An 8168-nucleotide genomic window follows, 5' to 3' on the forward strand; every position below is an offset into this window, starting at 1 on the left:
GTTGCTGGTCAAGGAGGTCACACGGGATGTCAAGGTAGGCCACACATTGCCGGGAACCTTCTGAAGAACCAGTTACTAACACGAGAGAGGGGAGGAGTGAAACTCTGCGAGGACCAAGCAACAATGAAGAGTATCAACTGGATCCTGTTGTTCAAGCCGCCATTGCTCAAGCCGTAGCTGCTACAATGAAGAAAGTACGTCTTGGCAAGTCTGCTGAGAGCCATGCAAGGACCGCTGAGAGGGCAGGGGAAGACGGTGAGAAAGGTGATGATAATAAGGGAGGAGCGAAAGGAACCAAACGGTCGGTATATGTCGTGGAGTATCTGGGGAAGAAGACACCAAAGATTGCGGACAAGAAAACATGCAAAGTGTGCGGGAAAATGCACCTGGGAGAAAGCAGGACTGGGTCGGACCGTTGCTATCGGTGTGGGAAAAGGGGGAATTACTCTCGAGAATGCCCTGATCGCCCAAAATGCTTCAAATGCGGTAAAACAGATCACATGGCAAGGGAGTGCGAGGGAATGGAGGCGGGAGGCGTGAAAGTGATAGGAGCATAGGCAAAGGGAAAACTGCAGAAGGGAGCGCTCGATGAAAGAATAATTACTTACGTAATAGTTTGTTTCATTTTAAGTATGATTGCCTAAGAACTTGTTTTGCGTTAAGGTTTAAAACGTATGCTTATTTATGACGTGTAATATATTGAGTTTGGTTATGAATGATTATTTGTGTTGCGATAAAATGTCGTTTTAGACAATAGTGCTAAATAGTACGAAGCAACGTCCCATGGAAGGACGAGACGAGACTTGGTACATCGAGGGCCTCATCGACAAGCTACCTTGAATAGCTAAAACCCATGAACATCACTCGGTGACCTCAAAGTCAGGAGTAAAAAGGATGGAAGTATGAGAATATGCATAGACTATCGCTAGTTGAACAAGCTTACGATAAAGAATAGATATCCTTTGCCAATGATTGATGATCTGTTTGACCAACTACAAGGTTCAAGTTAGTTCTCATGGATAGATCTCAGATCAGGCTATCATCAGCTAAAAGTGAAGGAGGCAGACATCCTTATAACAGCGTTTCGGATGCGGTATGGACACTACGAGTTCCTCATGATGACATTCGGTCTAACGAATGCTCCAGCAGCATTTATGGACATGATGAAAAGGGTGTGTCGGCCGATGTTGGATAAGTCAGTTATCGTCTTCATCGATGATATATTGATTTATTCAAAGAGCGAGTCTGATCATGCCGAGCATCTGAGAGAAGTATTGGAGACACTGAAGAAAGAAAAGTTGTATGCTAAGTTTTCAAAATGCGCGTTCTGGTTGCAAGAAGTGCAATTTCTAGGTCACGTAATGAATTCCGAAGGGATTACCGTGGACCCAACTAAGATTGAAGCGATAACAAATTTGAAGACTCATTAGAATCTGAATGATATACAAAGCTTCTTAGGGTTAGCTAGATACTGTAGGAGATTCATCAAAGGTTTCTCCAAGATATCCGCACCGTTGACCAGTTTGACCCGAAAGTCGGTTGTATTTAGTTGGGATAAGTTTCAAGAAGAAGCTTTTGAGGAATTAAGGAAAAGGCTCACGCAGGCTCCAGTCCTTGCTCTACCCGATGGTGACGAGGATTTGTTTGTTTGTACTGGTACTTCGCATCGTGGGTTAGGTTGCATGTTGATGCAACGAGGAAAAGTGATAGCTTATGTGTCCCGACAGTTGAAAGTTCATGAGAGTGCTTATCTAACGCATGACTTAGAACTAGAGGCAGTAGTGCAAGCTCTTAAGATATGTAGGCATTATCTGTACGGTACTAAGTGTGCTATATACACAGATCATAAGAGTTTAAAGTACTTCTTCAAGCAGAAAGAGCTAAACATGAGACGGAGAAGATGGTTAGAATTGATAAAGGATTATGACTGCGACATTAAGTACTTTCCTGGTAAAGCTAATGTGGTCTCCGACGCGCTTAGTTGTAAGAATGAGGAAGTCATTGCAATAGCGAAGTCATACCAGCTGATTATGAGTTCAAGTCTTTTTGAAGAAATCATCAAAGTGCAGTCAGAAGTGCTGGTAAAAGAAAGGCTAGTGAAGAAAGAAAGGATTTTCGGTCAGCAAGACGAGTTGATAGAAAACACGCATGGTGTTAAGACTAGGTTTGACCATATGTGGATCCCACGCCATGGGGATCTTAGAGGTCAAATCCTAGACGAAGCTCATAAGTCAAGGTATTCATTTCATCCAAGAACCACGAAGATGTACCAAGATTTGAAAAGAGACTACTGGTGGCCAGGTATGAAGAATGATGTGGTAGATTATGTCGGTAAGTGCTTAACTGGTTTACAAGTAAAAGAAGAGCACCAGAAGCTTTATGGGAAGATGCAACCTTTTGAGATACCAGAATGGAAATGGGAACACATCACCATGGATTTCATAACTAAGCTACCTCGTACAGCTAAGCATCATGATACCATTTGGGTGATAGTGAGCCGCTTGACCAAAAGTGCTCACTTTCTGCCTATACGAGAGGCCATCTGGTTAGAAACATTAGCAAGTTTATTCATCAAATAGGTTGTGTCTAAGCATGGAGTACCATTATCAATCGTGTCTGATAAATATACTCGATTTACTTCGAGATTCTGGAAGAAGTTCCAAGAAGCTATGGGAACAAGACTGAACATCAGTATGGCGTATCATCCTCAAACAGATGGACAGTCTAAGCGGATATCCAAACCCTTGAGGATATGCTACGTGCTTGTGTTTTAGACTTTGGAGGAAGTTGGGATGATCATCTGCATCTGGCAGAGTTCTCCTAGAACAATAGCTACCATTCAAGTATTGGTATGCCACCGTTTGAGATTATGTATGGTAGACGATGCAGAACCCCAGTATGCTGGGGAAAGATTGGTTAAAAGGATATGGGAAGTTTGTAAGTTGTTCAAGAAACCTCGTTAAAGTTCGATCAGATCAAGGCAAGAATGAAAGTTGCCCTAGATCGTTAGAAGTCTTATGCTGATAAGCGGCAGCGACCAATTGAGTTTAACGTTGGTGACAATGTGATGCTCAAGGTCTCGCCTTGGAAAGGAATTATTCGTTGTAGGAGGAGGGGAAAGCTGAGCCTAAGGTACATTGGACCGTTAAAGATTATGGATCGTGTGAGTGAAGCGGCTTACAAGATAGATTTACCCGAGGAGTTAGAAGGAATTCATTCAACCTTTCATGTTTCTCATCTAAGGAAATGTCTAGCCGATGACACGTTGCACGTACCGTTAGTAGAAATTGAGGTTGATGAACAATTAAACTATATCGAACAGCCTGTAGAGATCATTAACCGCAAGGAGAAGCAACTTCGTCATAAAATCATCCCTTTGGTAAAAGTGATATGGAAGCTACGTAAGGGATCGGATGCCACTTGGGAAGTTGAAGAAGAGATGCCCAAGTTTTATCCAGATTTGTTTCCGTAATAGTTGGGTTTCGGGGACGAAACCTCTTTAAGGAGGGAAGACTTGTAACATCCCGTTCTCCCTTCGGTTAATAGATAATAATGTTAGATGTTATGAGATGGGCTTGTGTTGGGTTAAGTAATATGGGTAACGGACTTGAGTTAATAAGAAAAGGGAAAGACCATGGGCTAAAGCCCGACCCATTATATATAAACAGTAATTACTCCATAATCCATTCATTTCACATATCCATACACCCCAAAAACACACACATAGATCTTTATCATCATACTTTCTCTCTCTAGCCGAAACAACCAATAAAACCCCAAGCATCGATCCAAAGTAATGATAGTAATAGTATGGATCGAAACCCGCTAGATCTAGTCGCGAAACGAAGAGCCGACACCCTAAACTATTAAAGTCATGAGATCTGGATGGAATCGGGTATGAACAGGTCAAAAGATGAGCTTAGGGGTCACCCTAGCTCAGATCTGGATCAAACAGGACGAAAAATGGTGTAAAATGGGGTAAAATACGCTTTTCCGGCCACTGCCCGATTTTCCCGCACGGCGGAGCCGGAAAGGTGGCGTACGAGAACAAGGGAATGTTAGAGAATGTTGTTGACTTTTTCTGGCCCAGCCCTAATTCGTTAGCGGGCAAATGACGAACGAGAAATGATTCGTTAAAGTGGGATTAACGAACTAGCAGTAATTCGTTATGCCCATTCGTTAAGAAGAGATAGCGAACAAGAAGTAGTTCGTTAAGCCATTCGTTAAGTGATTTCGTTAATGGTGAACTGACGAATGAACCCCAGTTCATTTTAGAAACTCAGTTCATTATCAAAAGACCAGTTCGTTATAAAGGGTCATTCGTTATATGGTCTAGTTCGTTATAAGTTAAGAAGTAACGAATGAACCTCATTCGTTAACGAACTGGATAACGAATTAAGTTTGAAAGAATGACAGAAATGTCCCTGGACTTAAGATAAAATTTATTAATTACAAAGGAGCCCTCGAACCCTATGAGTTAGCAAATAAATAATAATTTAAAATCATAATTGAAAATGTGTTAAGACAGCCACGAGCTCTACCCCTTGGACCCTGCTAGGGGATGCTGTCCCTAGAACCCCGCTGCCAGGGGCGCTACCCCCGGACCGCCGTTCGTTGAGGGTTATAATTAAACTAGAAGCGCGATATGGGTATTGATAGTTAATTGATACATATGATTGTTATACAGTTAATCGCGCACAACTAAAGAAAGTAATAACCGTAAACGGTGAATGTAACCGCATTTAGGTGAGTTTCTAGCCCCACTTCCTTGTTATGTTTTCAGGGATGTGTGCATACTCGATATGATAGTTAATACACTTACCTTAGGTGGTAAGTGTATGCCTTGTATGATTCATGTATAAAGAATGAATGGCGGTGTGTGAACGATCTTCGGATATTGCATGTACCGCCCGGGGGTAGTTAAAGATATGATTGTTGTACATGACGTATGAATGATGTATGTAGGTTATATTATGTATGAATGATTGATAGTACGTGAACGGTCTTCTGATATTGCACGTATTGTTAAGGAAAGTAGGTACACCTTATGGTTGCATGGAATAAAGGGACCAGACCCTAATAATATCTATGTGGATAGGGAGCAGACCATAATAATATCTGTGAGGATAGGGACCAGACCCTAATAATATCTGTGAGGATAGGAATTAGACCCTAACAATATCTGTGAGGGTAGGGACCAGACCCTAACAATATTTATGATGTTGGGGACCAGACCTTTATAATATATGTGATGTTGGGGACCAGACCCTTATAATAACTGTGAGGTTTTAGTGCGGAAGGCTCTTTAAGTAGTATGCATAGTTATGTATGTGAACTTGTTGTATGTTGTATGATTAACTAGAACTCACTCAGCGTAGCTGACTTTTAGTATGCACGCAGGTGAGTAGGATGAGACAACTGGCTTGAGCGGGGGACACATGGTAGAAGAATAAGAGTCTGGCATCTGAATGCTTAAGATGTTTTATGTTAAAATGATATGATTTTGAAAGGAAAGATATTTATTTAAGACAAGTTACGAATTAATATGTAATGTTTTACGAAAGTTTTAATATTCCGCCAAAGTTTTAAATTAACTCTGATATTTAGAACTACGTTTATGAGTAAATCCAACATTCAAAGTGAGGCACCGGTGACGGGGCCTTACAGTATTGATTATTATATAATTGATTATTGTTATAGAATGGCCCCGAAGAAAGCTAATTCTTTATCCGAGGTGGAAGTGGCCGCAATGATTGCTCGCCAACTACAAGCAGTGATACCAACAATTGTTGCACAAGTCACTACACGCACACGTGCCAACAATAATGTTAATGAACCCTCGATCACCACTACGTCCACTGCTAATATACCTCCGCCGGATACTAATGTAGCCCCGGGTGTTACTACCCCGCTGACTACTGAAAATGTTACAAACAATAACAATACTCGCCCGACTGTTAATGTTGTTGGAAACTCTGAGCCCGTTTTGAACACCAGTAATTTCACGAATTCAACTCCTATCCCGACTACCAACACAACTACAAACGTTAATGCTCAACCAAATACCGGTAACAATCACAATAACTAAGAACCCCCACGTCAAGAATATGCGTTTAAACATTTCAAAACGTGTAACCTGACTGAATTCAAATGTATTGAAGGACCTAACGGATTAGTGAAATGGATTGAAAAGACCGAGTTTGTAATTAACATTAGTGAATGTCCACCAAACAGTATAGTCAGATTCGTTACCAGTATGTTTTTGTATCATGCTTTGATGTGGTGGAACACAGTGGTTCAAATAAGAGGACAAGATGCTATGAACCATATGTCATGGGCCGAACTCAAAACCCTTTTACTAGAACATTTTTGCCCCAAAAGTGAAATTCAAAGGTTAGAACATGAGCTGTGGAACTTGGAAATGAAGGGTGCAGATCACGTGGGATATACTAACCGTTTTAACGAACTTTCTCGCTTAGTACCGTGGTTAGTTATTCCGAAAGCTAAACGTATTGAATGCTATATTTGGGGATTAACCCCTGCTGTAAGGAGTATATTTAACTCAGTAGCTCACCCAACATTGGAGTGATAAGGATGCCAGGAGAAAAATCTAGTTTAAAACAAACTGACGCAAGGGAACCCTAAAAAAAAAGAGCCCGCCCAACTACCCGAAACTATGCCATGACCAGTTCGATTGTGAAACAAGAAACATATAACGGGATGTTACCGTAGTGTGGGAAATGTAATCTTCATCATGTGGGTGACTGCAAACCGGTGATGTGTCACAAGTGTGGAAGAACTGGGCATTACGCTCCCAACTGTAGAATCACCAATAACAATGTAAACCGACCACAACAAGCAAACCAACCACTTCAACCTCAAACAACCCGACCACAACTCCATCAACAAACCCCACCTACCATGAACCTCCGTACCTGCTACGAATGTGGTAGTACGGAACACTATCGTAGATACTGCCCCAAACTGAATCAGGGTGCAGTGAGAAGACAGAACCAAGCACAAGCATCAACTTCCAACGTAGCTAGGGGACACGAGTTTGTAATAGGATCGGGTGAAGCGCGTCATGATCCGAACGTGGTAACAGGTACATTCTTAGTTTCCGTTCAGTATCTTTCAGTTTTGTTTGATACGGGCGCCGATAGAAGTTTCGTATCTGTTAACTTTTTACCCTTAGAAAATATGCAAGTTAGTGAGCTAACAAAACCATACACTATAGAACTCACTAATGGTAAGTCTATACTTGTTAACCGAATAGTCCAAAACTGTTCCCTTATCCTAAACGACCACCCGTTTCTTATTAACTTACTTCCAGTGGAATTAGGAAGTTTCGATGTTATGGTCGGTATAGACTGGCTGTCTAAGCATAAAGCTGAAATCATTTGTAAAGATAAGACTGTTTGGATACCCGTTTCGAATGATGAGGCAATGATCGTTCAAGGTGAGAAATCTGGTACAATGTTGCCTCTCGTAACCCAACTTAAGGCACTAAAGTATTTGCGCCAAGGTTGTACATTTTACTTGGAAAGTGTAACAGTTAAGGACCCCGATGAAAAATGATTAGAAGACATCCCCGTGGTACATGAATATTCAGATGTATTTCCCGTTGATTTACCTGTTTTCCCACCAACCCGACAAGTCAAATTCTGTATTGACCTAATACCAGGAGGAGCTCCCATTGCTAAAGCACCTTACCGACTTGCACCTTCTGAAATGTAAGAAATGTCCAACCAATTGCCAGAGTTACTAGATAGGGGCTTTATACGACCTAGTTATTCACCATGGGGAGCACCGGTGTTATTTGTGAAAAAGAAAGACGGAAGTTTTCGGATGTGTATTGATTACCGGGAATTAAATAAGGTGACTATCAAGAATACGTACCCATTACCTCGAATTGATGACTTGGTTGGCCAACTTCAAGGTGCGAAATATTTTTCAAAAATCGATCTCAGGTCTGGTTATCAAGTAAGAATTAAAGAGGAAGATGTCCCAAAAACAGCCTTCCGAACTCGGTACGGTCACTATAAATTTTTGGTTATGTATTTTGGATTGACCAATGCACCCGCAGTATTTATGGATCTCATGAACCGATTTTGCAAACCCTACCTTGACAAATTCGTGATAGTGTTTACCGATGAAGTACATTTTTT

This window comes from Bidens hawaiensis, unplaced genomic scaffold (assembly GCF_021521415.1).
Source record: "Bidens hawaiensis isolate Kalapana, Puna unplaced genomic scaffold, B.hawaiensis_p1.1 tig00016757_1, whole genome shotgun sequence".
In the NCBI taxonomy this organism is placed as follows: Eukaryota; Viridiplantae; Streptophyta; class Magnoliopsida; order Asterales; family Asteraceae; genus Bidens; species Bidens hawaiensis.